The sequence below is a fragment of the Miniopterus schreibersii genome (assembly GCF_964146895.1).
Source record: "Miniopterus schreibersii genome assembly, chromosome: 20".
Lineage (NCBI taxonomy): Eukaryota > Metazoa > Chordata > Mammalia > Chiroptera > Miniopteridae > Miniopterus > Miniopterus schreibersii.
The window spans coordinates 14,911,948-14,930,132 of record NC_138122.1 but is presented as its reverse complement, the minus strand read 5'-3'; the positions used below and the strand labels follow the sequence as shown (position 1 = coordinate 14,930,132).

The 18,185-nt window shown below is 52.3% G+C and overlaps 2 gene segments (V, D, J or C); both read left to right on the top strand.

Moving 5' to 3' along the window:
- Positions 1 to 1,849: 1,849 nt before the first annotated feature.
- On the top strand, positions 1,850 to 2,388 carry LOC308550067 (putative non-functional immunoglobulin lambda variable 5-48). The segment is given in 2 exons: positions 1,850 to 1,913; positions 2,029 to 2,388.
- An 11,146-nt stretch (positions 2,389 to 13,534) lies between these two features.
- LOC308549777 (immunoglobulin lambda variable 6-57-like) lies at positions 13,535 to 17,898 on the top strand. The segment is given in 4 exons: positions 13,535 to 13,612; positions 13,737 to 14,071; positions 16,758 to 16,794; positions 17,618 to 17,898.
- Positions 17,899 to 18,185: the final 287 nt, after the last annotated feature.

Here is an 18,185-nt window from a genome sequence, read left to right as displayed (position 1 = left end):
GCTCCAAACACGGGGTGACTTGTTTCTCTTCTCTTTCAATCGGTACAACAATCAATTAGCTGACCATTCCGGAGACGACAACACATACAGATATGTGACAGTAGATGAAATCCGTTGCTGTCTTGTGTTAAGAGTTTATGGATATAAATGTGTGTTTATGCTGAAACCCACCGGTGAGGGACATGGTGTGTGTGCGTGTTTTCAGTCAGAGAGGGACCAGGACGAGGGTTCGGAGGGTGGGAGGTTAATCGGGAGAAGTCTTATTGATGGTGACACTCTGAGCTGGTCTCTGTGGGCTGTGTAGCTCCAGCAGTGTCATATCTAATTCTCTGTTTCCATCTGGGATGCTGTGTGCATGCCCTGCTACAGAGCCTCTCAGAGGTGCTAAAATGCGACAGACCCCGGGATTTCAAGTTTTATCCTATTTATCCCCAAAGGACAGAGCAGGAGGTGTCTGGGACCCCATGAAGGACAGGAGCCGGGGTTTTGAAGCAGCAGGAAAGGGAGTGAAGCTGGAGCCTGAGAACAAGGGGAGGTGCTGCATGGGGAGGGCACAGGGGGCTGGGCCAGACCATGAGGCTTCCTGAGAGGAGCCAAGGGTTTGAGGTTTTGTGCAAACTGCAGGGAGGAGTCCTGAGGGTATAAAGCAGGTGACCTGCCTGAGCTGAATGACAAAGATCCCTTCAGCTCCTTGAAGAGAGAGGGCCCAAAGGAAGTGGTGCTGGTCGAAGCCATTTACTAAGTGGCCCAGTGAGTCTAGAAATGTGGGGACCATTGGACCATTTGCACAGTTAAAGCAGAGTTGGATTCGGGCACAGTGAGGACACACAGTGATGGGATCTGCATTCAACTGCCCAGACATTCACACAGCTGCAAACCCATTGCAATCTCACATTTATCTTGATACTAAGATAAGGCAAGTAGTGAGAAATTGCAGATAGGAAAAGTTTTGTTTGAAATATAAATGAATTTTTGAACAGCTAAGACAAAATCCTAGTAAGAAACTCAAGACACAGATATGCAGAACACCACACGGATAAAAAGTCAATTCCTAAAATGTATTCCCATGCCTCAGGTTCCACTGGTAAATGTGAAGCCTACAAAAGCCATTATTTTACCAATCACTTAATCACGTGAGATCTCTATGAAAAGTTTGCAGCATAGTCCTTCTCTGAAGATGCCTGGGAGTGTGTTCCTGGAAAATTCTCTGACAGCCCTTATAAGCCCTTCACACTAGATAAAAGTCCCTTTCATGTGTGACATTGGACATGTAGGTCACTGTGCATTTACTTTTGTAACTCTTGGCTGGAGGTGAAACCAAATGAATTTGTCATTTTTGCAAGTTTGCACCTCCCACAGAAGGGGACTCCTCCTGCGACTGAGATAGTACAGCGACCACACAGTGTATCAGAATCACAGTATCTGGGAACCAGCCCATGATGTGTGAACAGAGACAGTCACCTGCTCAGCTGCAAAATCCAGCTGGGCGCTCAAGGCTGTGGGCGGTGGGGAGGTGTGTGCTCTGTGACCAGAAGGGGGCGCTGTGGGACTGCCCTGTGGTCCCTGAGCAGCTCTCATGGAGGAACATTCACTTCTAGGGGCCTGGGCCTGGAGGCTGGGCCCTGAGCTCACTGATGTGTTGTCTCAGCAGGTGCTTCCTCCCAGGGCTCCCCAAGAGGGTGACCTCAACCTCAGTCCTACTGGGTCTAATGTGTAAACTGAGCTGCAGGCCCAGGGCCCAGGGAGGGGCTGGCACTCAGGGGAGGGACTCACATTTGCATGGAAGCCCCTCCTGTGGCAGAGGGTGGGGAAGAAAAGGGGGCCTGGGGAGCCCAGCCCCACTGTGGGCTCAGGGGCTGTGGGCACCATGGCCTGGACTCCTCTCCTCCTCGTGCTCCTCTCCCACTGCACAGGTAGGGACAGGCCTCCAACCAGGCCTCAGGTCCCAAGTTTGTTCCCTTCATGATCAATCTCCTGAGAAAGGTCCCTTGGTCCCTGCCCAGCACTGACAAGTGTCTGTCTCTGCAGGTTCCCTGTCCCAGCCTGTGCTGACTCAGCCGCCCTCCGTCTCTGCATCTCCTGGATCCACAGCCAGACTCACCTGCACCCTCAGCAGTGGCTTCAGTGTTGGCAGCTACTACATATTCTGGTACCAGCAGAAGCCAGGGAGCCCTCCCCGGTATCTCCTGTGGTATAAGTCAGACTCAGAGAAGCACCAGGGCGCCGGGGTCCCCAGCCGCTTCTCTGGATCCAAAGACGCCTCGGCCAATGCAGGGCTTCTGCTCATCTCTGGGCTGCAGCCTGAGGACGACGCTGACTATTACTGTGCTACAGGCCATGGCAGTGGGAGCAGCTTTAGTTACTCACAGTGACTCAGATGATGAGGAACTGAGACAAAAACCCTGGGCCCAGAGATTCTGGCTCTGAGCCTCGTCTCAGGGAGAAGCTTCTGTGGAGGCATCTGCCAGCTGGACCACTTTGCAGTGAGATGTGTCCTCGAAAGGGAGGGAGAGTCACACACAATGAGCAACAGCACAGGCGTCCCAGGAACACATGCTGAGGGGCCATCCAGGCCACCCGACCACCCCAGTGTCTGCTGTAAATTTTACCAGGAATGAACATTTCTGAGTCACATCTCAGTTCTTTTCCACTGTTGTGTCTTGTTTTGCCCTCACACAGAACCTTCACCTCTGACACTTCTGGGCACCAAATGTGTGGGGATGTTTTTCCACAGCAGCTATTTGCGGGGAAACCAGCTGATGTCCTACAACATCACCCAGTTCCAACACTATCTGCCTGGGGACGGTGTCAGAGCCACAGTTAAAGGGCCAGTCCCAGGGGACTGCCTGCCCTTCAGGTGCTGATCACGGGAAGGAGGTCCGAGGTTTCCCACAACTTCTTGGCTATAAAGCCAAGGTTCCCATGATCCTTCCCTTGGTTTCAGTTACTTTGCTAGATTAATTGGGTAACTGCCCCTGAGCCCTTCCCCCTCCTCAAGCAAATAAGGGGGCAGGTCAGAAAAATCCAAGCTTCTAATCAGGCCTCTGTCCTTCCAGTGACCTGTCCTCAACCAGGAGCCCACCCAGAGTCACCTCATTCAAACAAGAGGCACGCCTGTCACCCAGGAAATTACAAGGGTTTCAGGAGCTCTGTGCCAGGATCCTGGGGCCGACAGCAATATATATTTTCTATTTTGTCATAATACAGTGTCTGCAACTACAGATGACCAGGACCGTCCAAGTCACCCACAAAATTAATGTCCTAAGTGGGAATCCTATGTTACTAATAATACGTCATATCTGATGTGTTAACATTCTCCCTGGTCATACACACAATTCTCTCCTTCCAGGAACAAACGTACAAAAAGTTGGTGACAACTACCACAGACTCTCCGTGACAACACCCCTCGCCCCTTCCCAGCCCTTCCCTGCTCTGCGGCTGCATCCCTCCCCCTCCCCAACTCTCCCTCGGGCTCTTCAGGTCTTAACTCCATCTCCTCGCTAGGGTTTCAGAGAAAAGTGACCCGTCCTTGCTGGAGCCTCCCTCCCCCGGGGCTCCATCTCCAGGGAGGGTGATTAACAGAACTTAGTCAGCATAGATCCCGTGGTCATCTTCCTCCCAAACTCTTCTCCAAACTGGTTCCCTCCGCACCACCCTCGGCCAGTCTCCAATATGTCAGCACAGTTCATGAGTTTTCCTGAAAAAGATGTGATGAGTTAACCTTCCCAGAGCTGCACACAGGAGCTATCGATTTATCTACTTTTCCTCCTTCAGAATGACCGAGGCCCCACATGCCACCCGTTTTGAATGCAGGCCGTTGTATTTTTGGCCCCGAGAACACTTGTTTCCTAAGGACCAGCTCAGTCACACACATTTTGCTCGGATTAGGGAAGTCCCACGTATTACCTCTTTAACAAATAGATGTAAACACTCTCTCCTGGTCACCCCCTGGGAGGTATCTGGGGGCATAGGGGACTGTGGGCCATGGCTGCGGTGTCAGGGGCAGGAAGAAGTGGGCTGTGTGCTCACCCCTGTGCCTCCTGACACCTGAAGACCCCACAGCTGAGGTGCTGCAGGGACGAAAGGGGACAGAGTTCTCACTCCATTAATCCTGGACTGCTGGTTGAGTGAAATTGTTATCAGATCTATTCAGCACCAAATTCCCATTTTGTGCCTAAATTTCATCCTGGTCAAAGGGAATTGGCCTTCCAGACTCTGGCCTTCTGAGCTCCGGGCTCCAGCGCCTGGAGGGTCTTACAGAGAACCAGGCCCCGGGACAGGTTTGCATGGACAACACCTTCAGGGGATGGAGAGTGTATAAGAGGGAGAGGGGCCACTTGTCCCCATGCTCGGACTGAGGAAGAGACTTCCTGAGGGTGCAGGGCTCTCCAGCCCCGGGAAGAGGCTGATCCTCATTGTTATAGAGCTGAGCACAGCCCCAGTGCCACAGAGACCTCCTGTTCCTTGGGGAAATGTGTTGAATCTCCCTCCATGCTCCTGCCTGGACATCACTCCCCTGGCCCTGACTGTGACCAACACCAAGTGAGTGTTTTGCTTGTGGTGTCACTTGTGCTATTAAAGCAAAAGGGTTTCATGCTCTCAGCTCAGTCTTTCTCTATGGGGTCAATGAGCATATCTCTGTTTGGAGATACGGTTCTTCCAGTGCAAACAGAATTGCTTTGTTTCCAGAGGATATAGCCCCACAGTGCTGTGTGGGGTCAGGAAAGGCATGTGTGACTCCAGAGAACCAGGTGGCTCTCCGCACAGCACCCTATATGTCCCCAAGTACCAGCCTAAGCTTCACTAATAGTTGTCTGGGCTCTGAAACCATAGAGAAGCTGGGTTTTCCCCCTAGCACCTGATTTTAGAGGTTTGTGGAGCCCTGAATTCCCAGGTACTGGGCAGATCTGGACAATCTCATTACTAAGGAGTATGTACAACTGAGACATACACATGTGAAAAGATGCTCAACATAACTGGCCATTGGGGAATTACAGATTTAAACAGGGAGATCACATAAGCTCTTATTAGAATTGCTAACACTCGATACACTCATGGCATTAGATGCTCCCAGGATGTGGTAGAGCAGGAACTCTCATGCTGCTGGGAATGCAAAATGCCAGGGCCACTTTGGAAGGCCTTTAGACTGTTTGTTAGAAAACTAAACACACTCATGTGATACGAGACAGAAATCACACTGTGAGGTGCTTCCCTGCATCGGTCACTGTGCGCAGACAAGCACCTGCACATGAGTCCAAGGCTCCTCTATTCAGGTTTGTTACAACTCGGGAAGCAACTGCTGTCCTTCAACAGGCGAATTAATAAAGAACCTCGGCCCATTTACAGTGGAATTTGGTTATCAATACAAATAAATGGTTTATCAGAGCACAGAAGGGCACGAGGAGCCTAACACTCATATTTCTAAGTGAAAGGAGCCAATCTGAAAAGGCTGGAGCTGTGCGGGGTGCAGGAGCCCCGCAAGGAGCAGGGCTCAAGCCCTGAGCAGCAGCCAGCCTGGGGCGGCCCTGTCCTCGGCGCCCACCAGGGGGCGCGCGTGCTCCTGGTTCCTCAGCCGGGAGCCCTGAATCTGGCGTGTTTCCTGAGTCATCTTGGGGTGAAGTCCTCCCCACCGCTGTATTTCTCTTCTTCTCAGCTGCAGCTAAAGCTTAGGTTAAAGGGTCCTAAGATAAGGGGAGATTTGCATAGTGAAGTCCCTTCCAGGGCCAGGGGGACATATAAGAAGTTTGAGGCTCAGGCCTGGCTGTGGGGCTCAGGGAGCAGAGTCTGGGGGCGTCTCCACCATGGATCGGGCCGCAGTCCTCCTCGCCCTCCTGGCCCAGTGCACAGGTGCGGTCTGCAGGGAATTCCGGGAGGGCACCTGTGTGTCACCTGGGAGGAGGACCTCTCCTCCCGCCCCGGGAAAGGGGCCTGTTCTGTCCTCCCTGATCTCTGTGTTGCTCCCTCCTTGCAGGGTCCTGGGCCCAGTTTGTGCTGACTCAGCCCGCCTCTGTGTCGGGGTCTCCAGGACAGAAGGTCACCATCTCCTGCACCCGCAGCAGCGGCAGCATTGGGGGCTACTATGTGTACTGGTACCAACAGCGCCCTGGCAGTGCCCCAGCCACTGTGATCTATGCTGATAACCAAAGACCGTCGGGGGTTCCGGATCGGTTCTCTGGCGCCATCGACAGTTCCTCCAATGCCTCCCGCCTGACCATCTCGGGGCTGCAGGCTGAGGACGAGGCCGACTACTACTGTCAGTCTTCTGATAGCAGCTATCAGCCCACAGTGGGGCCGACTCATGGGGAAGTGAGACCAGAACTCCCAGGGCCCCCCACTGGGGCTGCCCTCACCTGCCCCCACCATGGAGGGGTGGCTCCCTTCTGTCCCCTGCTGGGATTTTGTGTTCAGATTGTAGGGTTCTGAGCCCCCTATTCCCTCTCCAACGTCCCCACAGTCCTGATGGGTGACTGCCTGTTTCTTCTGCAGTCCCTTTCTGGAGACTTAGTTCAGGGCTGGTTTCTGAGCCTCTGACTGCTGACTATGGGGCGGCATCATGGCTTGTGGAGGGGGCTCCTCCGCACATGTGGGACATTCAGAAGCGTCCTTGGGCTCCACGTATAAAATGCCAGTAGCACCCTCTTCTCTAGGATTAAACCAATGAAAACACCTGCAGCCATTTCCAAATATCCCCTGAGGGGCCACATCACCCCAGTTTGGGAACTGCTTGGTTAAAAGGACATGTTCTCAGCTATTAGGGTGCCTTTGACTTTCAGTCTTGTTTATACCGTTCAGCTGGATGAAGACCAGGGGTGTCATGTCTCTGTGCTTCTGTGTTCCCACCTGTCACACAAAACAGTTCCACAACCTCCCAGAGGTCAGAGAACCTGTGGCCCAGTCACGTGGAATCTCCTCCCATCCAGACCGTAGAGTACAATTTTGCCCTCAATATATGTGCGGTTAATATGCACATAAAAATACATATCTATCCTCAGTTATTCTCTTAGAGAGTTTTTTTCAATCTTGAGGTATGAAGATGAATGAGCACATGACAAGGTCTCGGACGCTTGGAGGCTGCATTTTCCTTGGGTCCGAGAGAAGAGACAGGAGCGGCAGGTCAGAGGAGCAAACTCTGAGGACAGGGACAGGCGGCCTCCAGGGGCTAATGAGCTGCCGAGTGCGGGGGAGTCGTTGCCATGTCTGCTCACATTGCCCTGAACTAGGAGCCTGTAAGCTCAGCAACTGCCACATGCCCTAATACACAGCTCAAAATCCACCATGCGATCAATAAAGTTTAATAGTCAAGTCTTCAACCCAAAGTCCCAAAAGAACCCTGGTGGGAAAGCTCATGAAGGGAGAGCTGCGGGTTGGGAACCTCGAAGTGAATGAAGACGGGATCCTGCACCGCGACACGACTGTCCGAGGCCGTGGGCGCTGCTCTGCGCTTCCTTCCGCTCAGACGTGTCACCCATGGGCCTTATGGCTCCAAACACGGGGTGACTTGTTTGTCCTCTCTTTCAATCGGTACAACAATCAATTAGCTGACCATTCCGGAGACGACAACACATACAGATATGTGACAGTAGATGAAATCCGTTGCTGTCTTGTGTTAAGAGTTTATGGATATAAATGTGTGTTTATGCTGAAACCCACCGGTGAGGGACATGGTGTGTGCGCGTTTTCAGTCAGAGAGGGACCAGGACGAGGGTTCGGAGGGTGGGAGGTCAATCAGGGGGAAGCTATTGGTGGTGGCTGAGGTGGTGTACAGGGAGCAGGTGACACTCTGAACTGTTCCCTGTGGGCTGTGTCGCTCCAGCAGTGTCATATCTAATTCTCTGTTTCCGGCTGGGATGCTGCGTGCATGCCCTGCTACAGAGCCTCTCAGAGGTGCTAAAATGCGACAGACCCCGGGATTTCAAGTTTTATCCTATTTATCCCCAAAAGACAGAGCAGGAGGTGTCTGGGACCCCATGAAGGACAGGAGCCGGGGTTTTGAAGCAGCAGGAAAGGGAGTGAAGCTGGAGCCTGAGAACAAGGGGAGGTGCTGCATGGGCCAGACCATGAGGCCTCCTGAGAGGAGCCAAGGATTTGGGGTTTTGTGCAAACAGCAGGGAGGAGTCCTGAGGGTTTAAAGCAGGTGACCTGCCTGAGCTGAATGACAAAGATCCCTTGAGCTCCTTGAGGAGAGAGGGCCCAAAGGAAGTGGTCCTGGTGGAAGCCATTTACTAAGTGGCCCAGTGAGTCTAGAAATGTGGGGACCATTGGACCATTTGCACAGTTAAAGCAGAGTTGGATTCGGGCACAGTGAGGACACACAGTGATGGGTTCTGCATTCAACTGCCCAGACATTCACACAGCTCCAAACCCATTGCAGTTTCACATTTATCTTGATACTAAGATAAGGCAAGTAGTGAGCAATTGCAGATAGGAAAAGTTTTGTTTGAAATATAAATGAATTTTTGAACAGCTAAGACAAAATCCTAGTAAGAAACTCAAGACACAGATATGCAGAACACCACACAGATAAAAAGTCAATTCCTAAAATGTATTCCCATGCCTCAGGTTCCTCTGGTAAATGTGAAGCCTACAAAAGCCATTATTTTTACCAATCACTTAATCACGTGAGATCTCTATGAAAAGTTTGCAGAATAGTCCTTCTGTGAAGATGCCTGGGAGTGTATTCCTGGAAAATTCTCTGACAGCCCGTATAACCCCTTCACACCAGATAAAAGTCCCTTTCATGTGTGACATTGGACATGTAGGTCACTGTGCATTTACTTTTGTAACCTCTTGGCTGGAGGTGAAACCGAATGAATTTGTCATTTTTTGCACTTTTAAGCCATTGTTTTTACCAATCACTTAATCACATCAGATCTCCATGGAAACTGTACCTACATCTCATGACTAGAAGTATTTGCCAAATAACCTCCTCTGAACATGCCTCGGAATGTATTCCTGGAAAATTCCCTGACAGTCCTTGCCAGCCCTAAAACCAGATAAACGGTCCCTTCATCTGTGACATTGAACAGGAAGGTAACTGTGTATTTACTTTGGCAACATCTTCACTGGAGGTGGAAACCCAATTAATTTGTCATTTATGTATATTATTGCGCCTCCCACAGATGAGGACTCCTCCTGGGACTGAGATAGTACAGCGACCACTACAGTGTATCAGAATCACAGTATCTGGGAACCAGCCCATGATGTGTGAACAGAGACAGTCACCTGCTCAGCTGCAAAATCCAGCTGGGCGCTCAGGGCTGTGGGCGGTGGGGAGGTGTGTGCTCTGTGACCAGCAGGGGGCGCTGTGGGACTGCCCTGTGGTCCCTGCACAGCTCTCCTGGAGGAACATTCACTCCTAGGGGCCTGGGCCTGGAGGCTGGGCCCTGTGCTCACTGATGTGTTGTCTCAGCAGGTGCTTCCTCCCAGGGCTCCCCAAGGGGTGAAATGAAGCTCCAACCTTCTCACTCTGGGGTGTGAGCTGAGCTGCAGGCCCAGGGCGCAGGGAGGGGCTGGCACTCAGGGGAGGGACTCACATTTGCATGGAAGCCCCTCCTGTGGCAGAGGGTGGGGAAGAAAAGGAGGCCTGGGGAGCCCAGCCCCACTGTGGGCTCAGGGCTGTGGGCACCATGGCCTGGACTCCTCTCCTCCTCGTGCTCCTCTCCCACTGCACAGGTAGGGACAGGCTCGGGGACCAGGCCTCAGTTCCCAAGCTTATTCCCTTCATGATCAATCTCCTGAGAAAGGTCCCCTGGTCCCTGCCCAGCACTGACAAGTGTTTGTGTTCCTGCAGGTTCCCTGTCCCAGCCTGTGCTGACTCAGCCGCCCTCCGTCTCTGCATCTCCTGGATCCACAGCCAGACTCACCTGCACCCTCAGCAGTGGCTTCAGTGTTGGTGGCTACTGGATATTCTGGTACCAGCAGAAGCCAGGGAGCCCTCCCCGGTATCTCCTGAGGTATAAGTCAGACTCAGATAAGAACCAGGGCGATGGGGTCCCCAGCTGCTTCTCTGGATCCAAAGACGCCTCGGCCAATGCAGGGCTTCTGCTCATCTCTGGGCTGCAGCCTGAGGACGACGCTGACTATTACTGTGCTATAGCTCACGGCAGTGAGAGCAGCTATAGTTACTCACAGTGACTCAGAAAACGAGGAACTGAGACAAAAACCCTGGGCCCAGAGATTCTGGCTCTGAGCCTCGATTCAGGGAGAAGCTTCTGTGGAGGCATCTGCCAGCTGGACCACTTTGCAGTGAGATGTGTCCTCGAAAGGGGGGGAGAGTCACACACAATGAGCAACAGCACAGGTGTCCCAGGAAGACACGCTGAGGGGCCATCAAGGCCACCCGACCACCCGTGTCTGCTGTAAATTTTAACAGGAATGAACATTTCTCAGTAACACCTCAGTTCTTTTCCACTATTGTGTCTTGTTTTGCCCTCGCATGGAACCTTCACCTCTGACACTTGTGGGCACCAAATATGTGGGTATCTTTCTCCACAACAGCAATTTGTGGGGACACCAGCTGATGTCCTACAACATCACCCAGTTCCAACACTATCTGCCTGGGGACGGTGTCAGAGCCATAGTTAAAGGGCCAGTCCCAGGGGACTGTCCGCCCTTCAGGTGCCGATCACGGGAAGGAGGTCCCAGGTTTTCCACAACTTCTTGGCTATAAAGCGAAGGTTCCCATGATCCTTCCCTTGGTTTCAGTTACTTTGCTAGATTAATTGGGTAACTGCCCATGAACCCTTCCCCCTCCTCAAGCAAACAGGGGGGAGAGGTCAGAAAAATCCAAGCTTCTAATCATGCCTCGGTCCTTCCAGTGACCTGTCCTCAACCAGGAGCCCACCCAGAGTCACCTCATTCAAACAAGAGGCACGCCTGTCACCCAGGAAATTACAAGGGTTTCCAGGATCCTGGGGCCGACAGCAATATATATTTTCTATTTTGTCATAATACAGAGTCTGCAACTATAGATGACCAGGACCGTCTAAGTCACCCACAAAATTAATGTCCTAAGTGGGAATCCTATGTTACTAATAATACGTCATATCTGATGTGTTAACATTCTCCCTGGTCTTACACACGATTCTCTCCTTCTAGGAACAAAGCTACAAAAAGTTGGTGACAACCACCAGAGACTCTCAGTGACAGCACCCCTCGCCCCTTCCCAGCCCTTCTCTGCTCTGCGGCTGCATCCCTCGCCCTCCCCATCTCTCCCTCCCCATCTCTCCCTCGGGCTCTTCAGGTCTAAACTCCATCTCCTCGCCAGGGTTTCAGAGAAAAGTGACCCGTCCTTGCTGGAGCCTCCCTCCCCCGGGGCTCCATCTCCAGGGAGGGTGATTAACAGAACTTAGTCAGCATAGACCCGGTGGTCATCTTCCTCCCAAACTCTTATCCAAACTGGTTCCCTCCGCACCACCCTCGGCCAGTCTCCAATATGTCAGCACAGTTCATGAGTTTTCCTGAAAAAGATGTGATGAGTTAACCTTCCCAGAGCTGCACACAGGAGCTATCGATTTATCTACTTTTCCTCCTTCAGAATGACCGAGGCCCCACATGCCACCCGGTTTGAACACAGGCCATTGTATTTTTGGTCCCGAGAACACTTGTTTCCTAAGGACCAGCTCAGTCACACACACATTTTGCTTGGACTAGGGAAGTCCCACGTATTAGCCCTTTAACAAATAAATGTAAACACTCTCTCCCGGTCACCCCCTGGGAGGTATCTGGGGGCCACAGGGGACTGGGGGCCATGGCTGTGGTGTCAGGGGCAGGAAGAAGTGGGCTGTGTGCTCACCCCTGTGCTTCCTGACACCTGAAGACCCCACAGCTGAGGTGCTGCAGGGACGAAAGGGGACAGAGTTCTCACTCCATTAATCCTGGACAGCTGGTTGAGTGTAATTGTTATCAGATCTATTCAGCACCAAATTCCCATTTTGTGCCTAAATTTCATCCTGGTCAAAGGGAATTGGCCTTCCAGACACTGGCCTTCTGAGCTCCGGGCTCCAGCGCCTGGAGGGTCTTACAGAGAACCAGGCCCCGGGACAGGTTTGCATGGACAACACCTTCAGGGGATGGAGAGTGTATAAGAGGGAGAGGGGCCACTTGTCCCCATGCTCGGACTGAGGAAGAGACTTCCTGAGGGTGCAGGGCTCTCCAGCCCCGGGAAGAGGCTGATCCTCATTGTTATAGAGCTGAGCACAGCCCCAGTGCCACAGAGACCTCCTGTTCCTTGGGGAAATGTGTTGAATCTCCCTCCATGCTCCTGCCTGGACATCACTCCCCTGGCCCTGACTGTGACCAACACCAAGTGAGTGTTTTGCTTGTGGTGTCACTTGTGCTATTAAAGCAAAAGGGTTTCATGCTCTCAGCTCAGTCTTTCTCTATGGGGTCAATGAGCATATCTCTGTTTGGAGATACGGTTCTTCCAGTGCAAACAGAATTGCTTTGTTTCCAGAGGATATAGCCCCACAGTGCTGAGTGGGGTCAGGAAAGGCATGTGTGACTCCAGAGAACCAGGTGGCTCTCCGCACAGCACCCTATATGTCCCCAAGTACCAGCCTAAGCTTCACTAATAGTTGTCTGGGCTCTGAAACCATAGAGAAGCTGGGTTTTCCCCCTAGCACCTGATTTTAGAGGTTTGTGGAGCCTTGAATTCCCAGGTACTGGGCAGATCTGGACAATCTCATTACTAAGGAGTATGTACAACTGAGACATACACATGTGAAAAGATGCTCAACATAACTGGCCATTGGGGAATTACAGATTTAAACAGGGAGATCACATAAGCTCTTATTAGAATTGCTAACACTCGATACACTCATGGCATTAGATGCTCCCAGGATGTGGTAGAGCAGGAACTCTCATGCTGCTGGGAATGCAAAATGCCAGGGCCACTTTGGAAGGCCTTTAGACTGTTTGTTAGAAAACTAAACACACTCATGTGATACGAGACAGAAATCACACTGTGAGGTGCTTCCCCGCATCGGTCACTGTGCGCAGACAAGCACCTGCACATGAGTCCAAGGCTCCTCTATTCAGGTTTGTTACAACTCGGGAAGCAACTGCTGTCCTTCAACAGGCGAATTAATAAAGAACCTCGGCCCATTTACAGTGGAATTTGGTTATCAATACAAATAAATGGTTTATCAGAGCACAGAAGGGCACGAGGAGCCTAACACTCATATTTCTAAGTGAAAGGAGCCAATCTGAAAAGTCTGGAGCTGTGAGGGGTGCAGGAGCCCCGCAAGGAGCAGGGCCCAAGCCCTGAGCACCAGCCAGCCTGGGGCGGCCCTGTCCTCGGCGCCCACCAGGGGGCGCGCGTGCTCCTGGTTCCTCAGCCGGGAGCCCTGAATCTGGCGTGTTTCCTGAGTCATCTTGGGGTGAAGTCCTCCCCACCGCTGTATTTCTCTTCTTCTCAGCTGCAGCTAAAGCTTAGGTTAAAGGGTCCTAAGATAAGGGGAGATTTGCATAGTGAAGTCCCTTCCAGGGCCAGGGGGACATATAAGAAGTTTGAGGCTCAGGCCTGGCTGTGGGGCTGAGGGAGCAGAGTCTGGGGGCGTCTCCACCATGGATCGGGCCGCAGTCCTCCTCGCCCTCCTGGCCCAGTGCACAGGTGCGGTCTGCAGGGAATTCCGGGAGGGCACCTGTGTGTCACCTGGGAGGAGGACCTCTCCTCCCGCCCCGGGAAAGGGGCCTGTTCTGTCCTCCCTGATCTCTGTGTTGCTCCCTCCTTGCAGGGTCCTGGGCCCAGTTTGTGCTGACTCAGCCCGCCTCTGTGTCGGGGTCTCCAGGACAGAAGGTCACCATCTCCTGCACCCGCAGCAGCGGCAGCATTGGGGACTACTATGTGCACTGGTACCAACAGCGCCCTGGCAGTGCCCCAGCCACTGTGATCTATGCTGATAACCAAAGACCGTCGGGGGTTCCGGATCGGTTCTCTGGCGCCATCGACAGTTCCTCCAATGCCGCCCGCCTGACCATCTCGGGGCTGCAGGCTGAGGACGAGGCCGACTACTACTGTCAGTCTTCTGATAGCAGCTATCAGCCCACAGTGGGGCCGACTCATGGGGAAGTGAGACCAGAACTCCCAGGGCCCCCCACTGGGGCTGCCCTCACCTGCCCCCACCATGGAGGGGTGGCTCCCTTCTGTCCCCTGCTGGGATTTTGTGTTCAGATTGTAGGGTTCTGAGCCCCCTATTCCCTCTCCAACGTCCCCACAGTCCTGATGGGTGACTGCCTGTTTCTTCTGCAGTCACTTCCTGGAGACTTAGTTCAGGGCTGGTTTCTGAGCCTCTGACTGCTGACTATGGCGGGCATCATGGCTTGTGGAGGGGGCTCCTCCGCACATGTGGGACATTCAGAAGCGTCCTTGGGCTCCACATATAAAATGCCAGTAGCAGGCTCTTCTCTAGGATTAAACCAATGAAAACACCTGCAGCCATTTCCAAATATCCCCTGAGGGGCCACATCACCCCAGTTTGGGAACTGCTTGGTTAAAAGGACATGTTCTCAGCTATTAGGGTGCCTTTGACTTTCAGTCTTGTTTATACCGTTCAGCTGGATGAAGACCAGGGGTGTCATGTCTCTGTGCTTCTGTGTTCCCACCTGTCACACAAAACAGTTCCACAACCTCCCAGAGGTCAGAGAACCTGTGGCCCAGTCACGTGGAATCTCCTCCCATCCAGACCGTAGAGTACAATTTTGCCCTCAATATATGTGCGGTTAATATGCACATAAAAATACATATCTATCCTCAGTTATTCTCTTAGAGAGTTTTTTTCAATCTTGAGGTATGAAGATGAATGAGCACATGACAAGGTCTCGGACGCTTGGAGGCTGCATTTTCCTTGGGTCCGAGAGAAGAGACAGGAGCGGCAGGTCAGAGGAGCAAACTCTGAGGACAGGGACAGGCGGCCTCCAGGGGCTAATGAGCTGCCGAGTGCGGGGGAGTCGTTGCCATGTCTGCTCACATTGCCCTGAACTAGGAGCCTGTAAGCTCAGCAACTGCCACATGCCCTAATACACAGCTCAAAATCCACCATGCGATCAATAAAGTTTAATAGTCAAGTCTTCAACCCAAAGTCCCAAAAGAACCCTGGTGGGAAAGCTCATGAAGGGAGAGCTGCGGGTTGGGAACCTCGAAGTGAATGAAGACGGGATCCTGCACCGCGACACGACTGTCCGAGGCCGTGGGCGCTGCTCTGCGCTTCCTTCCGCTCAGACGTGTCACCCATGGGCCTTATGGCTCCAAACACGGGGTGACTTGTTTGTCCTCTCTTTCAATCGGTACAACAATCAATTAGCTGACCATTCCGGAGACGACAACACATACAGATATGTGACAGTAGATGAAATCCGTTGCTGTCTTGTGTTAAGAGTTTATGGATATAAATGTGTGTTTATGCTGAAACCCACCGGTGAGGGACATGGTGTGTGCGCGTTTTCAGTCAGAGAGGGACCAGGACGAGGGTTCGGAGGGTGGGAGGTCAATCAGGGGGAAGCTATTGGTGGTGGCTGAGGTGGTGTACAGGGAGCAGGTGACACTCTGAACTGTTCCCTGTGGGCTGTGTCGCTCCAGCAGTGTCATATCTAATTCTCTGTTTCCGGCTGGGATGCTGCGTGCATGCCCTGCTACAGAGCCTCTCAGAGGTGCTAAAATGCGACAGACCCCGGGATTTCAAGTTTTATCCTATTTATCCCCAAAAGACAGAGCAGGAGGTGTCTGGGACCCCATGAAGGACAGGAGCCGGGGTTTTGAAGCAGCAGGAAAGGGAGTGAAGCTGGAGCCTGAGAACAAGGGGAGGTGCTGCATGGGCCAGACCATGAGGCCTCCTGAGAGGAGCCAAGGATTTGGGGTTTTGTGCAAACAGCAGGGAGGAGTCCTGAGGGTTTAAAGCAGGTGACCTGCCTGAGCTGAATGACAAAGATCCCTTGAGCTCCTTGAGGAGAGAGGGCCCAAAGGAAGTGGTCCTGGTGGAAGCCATTTACTAAGTGGCCCAGTGAGTCTAGAAATGTGGGGACCATTGGACCATTTGCACAGTTAAAGCAGAGTTGGATTCGGGCACAGTGAGGACACACAGTGATGGGTTCTGCATTCAACTGCCCAGACATTCACACAGCTCCAAACCCATTGCAGTTTCACATTTATCTTGATACTAAGATAAGGCAAGTAGTGAGCAATTGCAGATAGGAAAAGTTTTGTTTGAAATATAAATGAATTTTTGAACAGCTAAGACAAAATCCTAGTAAGAAACTCAAGACACAGATATGCAGAACACCACACAGATAAAAAGTCAATTCCTAAAATGTATTCCCATGCCTCAGGTTCCTCTGGTAAATGTGAAGCCTACAAAAGCCATTATTTTTACCAATCACTTAATCACGTGAGATCTCTATGAAAAGTTTGCAGAATAGTCCTTCTGTGAAGATGCCTGGGAGTGTATTCCTGGAAAATTCTCTGACAGCCCGTATAACCCCTTCACACCAGATAAAAGTCCCTTTCATGTGTGACATTGGACATGTAGGTCACTGTGCATTTACTTTTGTAACCTCTTGGCTGGAGGTGAAACCGAATGAATTTGTCATTTTTTGCACTTTTAAGCCATTGTTTTTACCAATCACTTAATCACATCAGATCTCCATGGAAACTGTACCTACATCTCATGACTAGAAGTATTTGCCAAATAACCTCCTCTGAACATGCCTCGGAATGTATTCCTGGAAAATTCCCTGACAGTCCTTGCCAGCCCTAAAACCAGATAAACGGTCCCTTCATCTGTGACATTGAACAGGAAGGTAACTGTGTATTTACTTTGGCAACATCTTCACTGGAGGTGGAAACCCAATTAATTTGTCATTTATGTATATTATTGCGCCTCCCACAGATGAGGACTCCTCCTGGGACTGAGATAGTACAGCGACCACTACAGTGTATCAGAATCACAGTATCTGGGAACCAGCCCATGATGTGTGAACAGAGACAGTCACCTGCTCAGCTGCAAAATCCAGCTGGGCGCTCAGGGCTGTGGGCGGTGGGGAGGTGTGTGCTCTGTGACCAGCAGGGGGCGCTGTGGGACTGCCCTGTGGTCCCTGCACAGCTCTCCTGGAGGAACATTCACTCCTAGGGGCCTGGGCCTGGAGGCTGGGCCCTGTGCTCACTGATGTGTTGTCTCAGCAGGTGCTTCCTCCCAGGGCTCCCCAAGGGGTGAAATGAAGCTCCAACCTTCTCACTCTGGGGTGTGAGCTGAGCTGCAGCCCCAGGGCGCAGGGAGGGGCTGGCACTCAGGGGAGGGACTCACATTTGCATGGAAGCCCCTCCTGTGGCAGAGGGTGGGGAAGAAAAGGAGGCCTGGGGAGCCCAGCCCCACTGTGGGCTCAGGGCTGTGGGCACCATGGCCTGGACTCCTCTCCTCCTCGTGCTCCTCTCCCACTGCACAGGTAGGGACAGGCTTGGGGACCAGGCCTCAGTTCCCAAGCTTATTCCCTTCATGATCAATCTCCTGAGAAAGGTCCCCTGGTCCCTGCCCAGCACTGACAAGTGTTTGTGTTCCTGCAGGTTCCCTGTCCCAGCCTGTGCTGACTCAGCCGCCCTCCGTCTCTGCATCTCCTGGATCCACAGCCAGACTCACCTGCACCCTCAGCAGTGGCTTCAGTGTTGGTGGCTACTGGATATTCTGGTACCAGCAGAAGCCAGGGAGCCCTCCCCGGTATCTCCTGAGGTATAAGTCAGACTCAGATAAGTACCAGGGCGATGGGGTCCCCAGCTGCTTCTCTGGATCCAAAGACGCCTCGGCCAATGCAGGGCTTCTGCTCATCTCTGGGCTGCAGCCTGAGGACGACGCTGACTATTACTGTGCTATAGCTCACGGCAGTGAGAGCAGCTATAGTTACTCACAGTGACTCAGAAAACGAGGAACTGAGACAAAAACCCTGGGCCCAGAGATTCTGGCTCTGAGCCTCGATTCAGGGAGAAGCTTCTGTGGAGGCATCTGCCAGCTGGACCACTTTGCAGTGAGATGTGTCCTCGAAAGGGGGGGAGAGTCACACACAATGAGCAACAGCACAGGTGTCCCAGGAAGACACGCTGAGGGGCCATCAAGGCCACCCGACCACCCCAGTGTCTGCTGTAAATTTTAACAGGAATGAACATTTCTCAGTAACACCTCAGTTCTTTTCCACTATTGTGT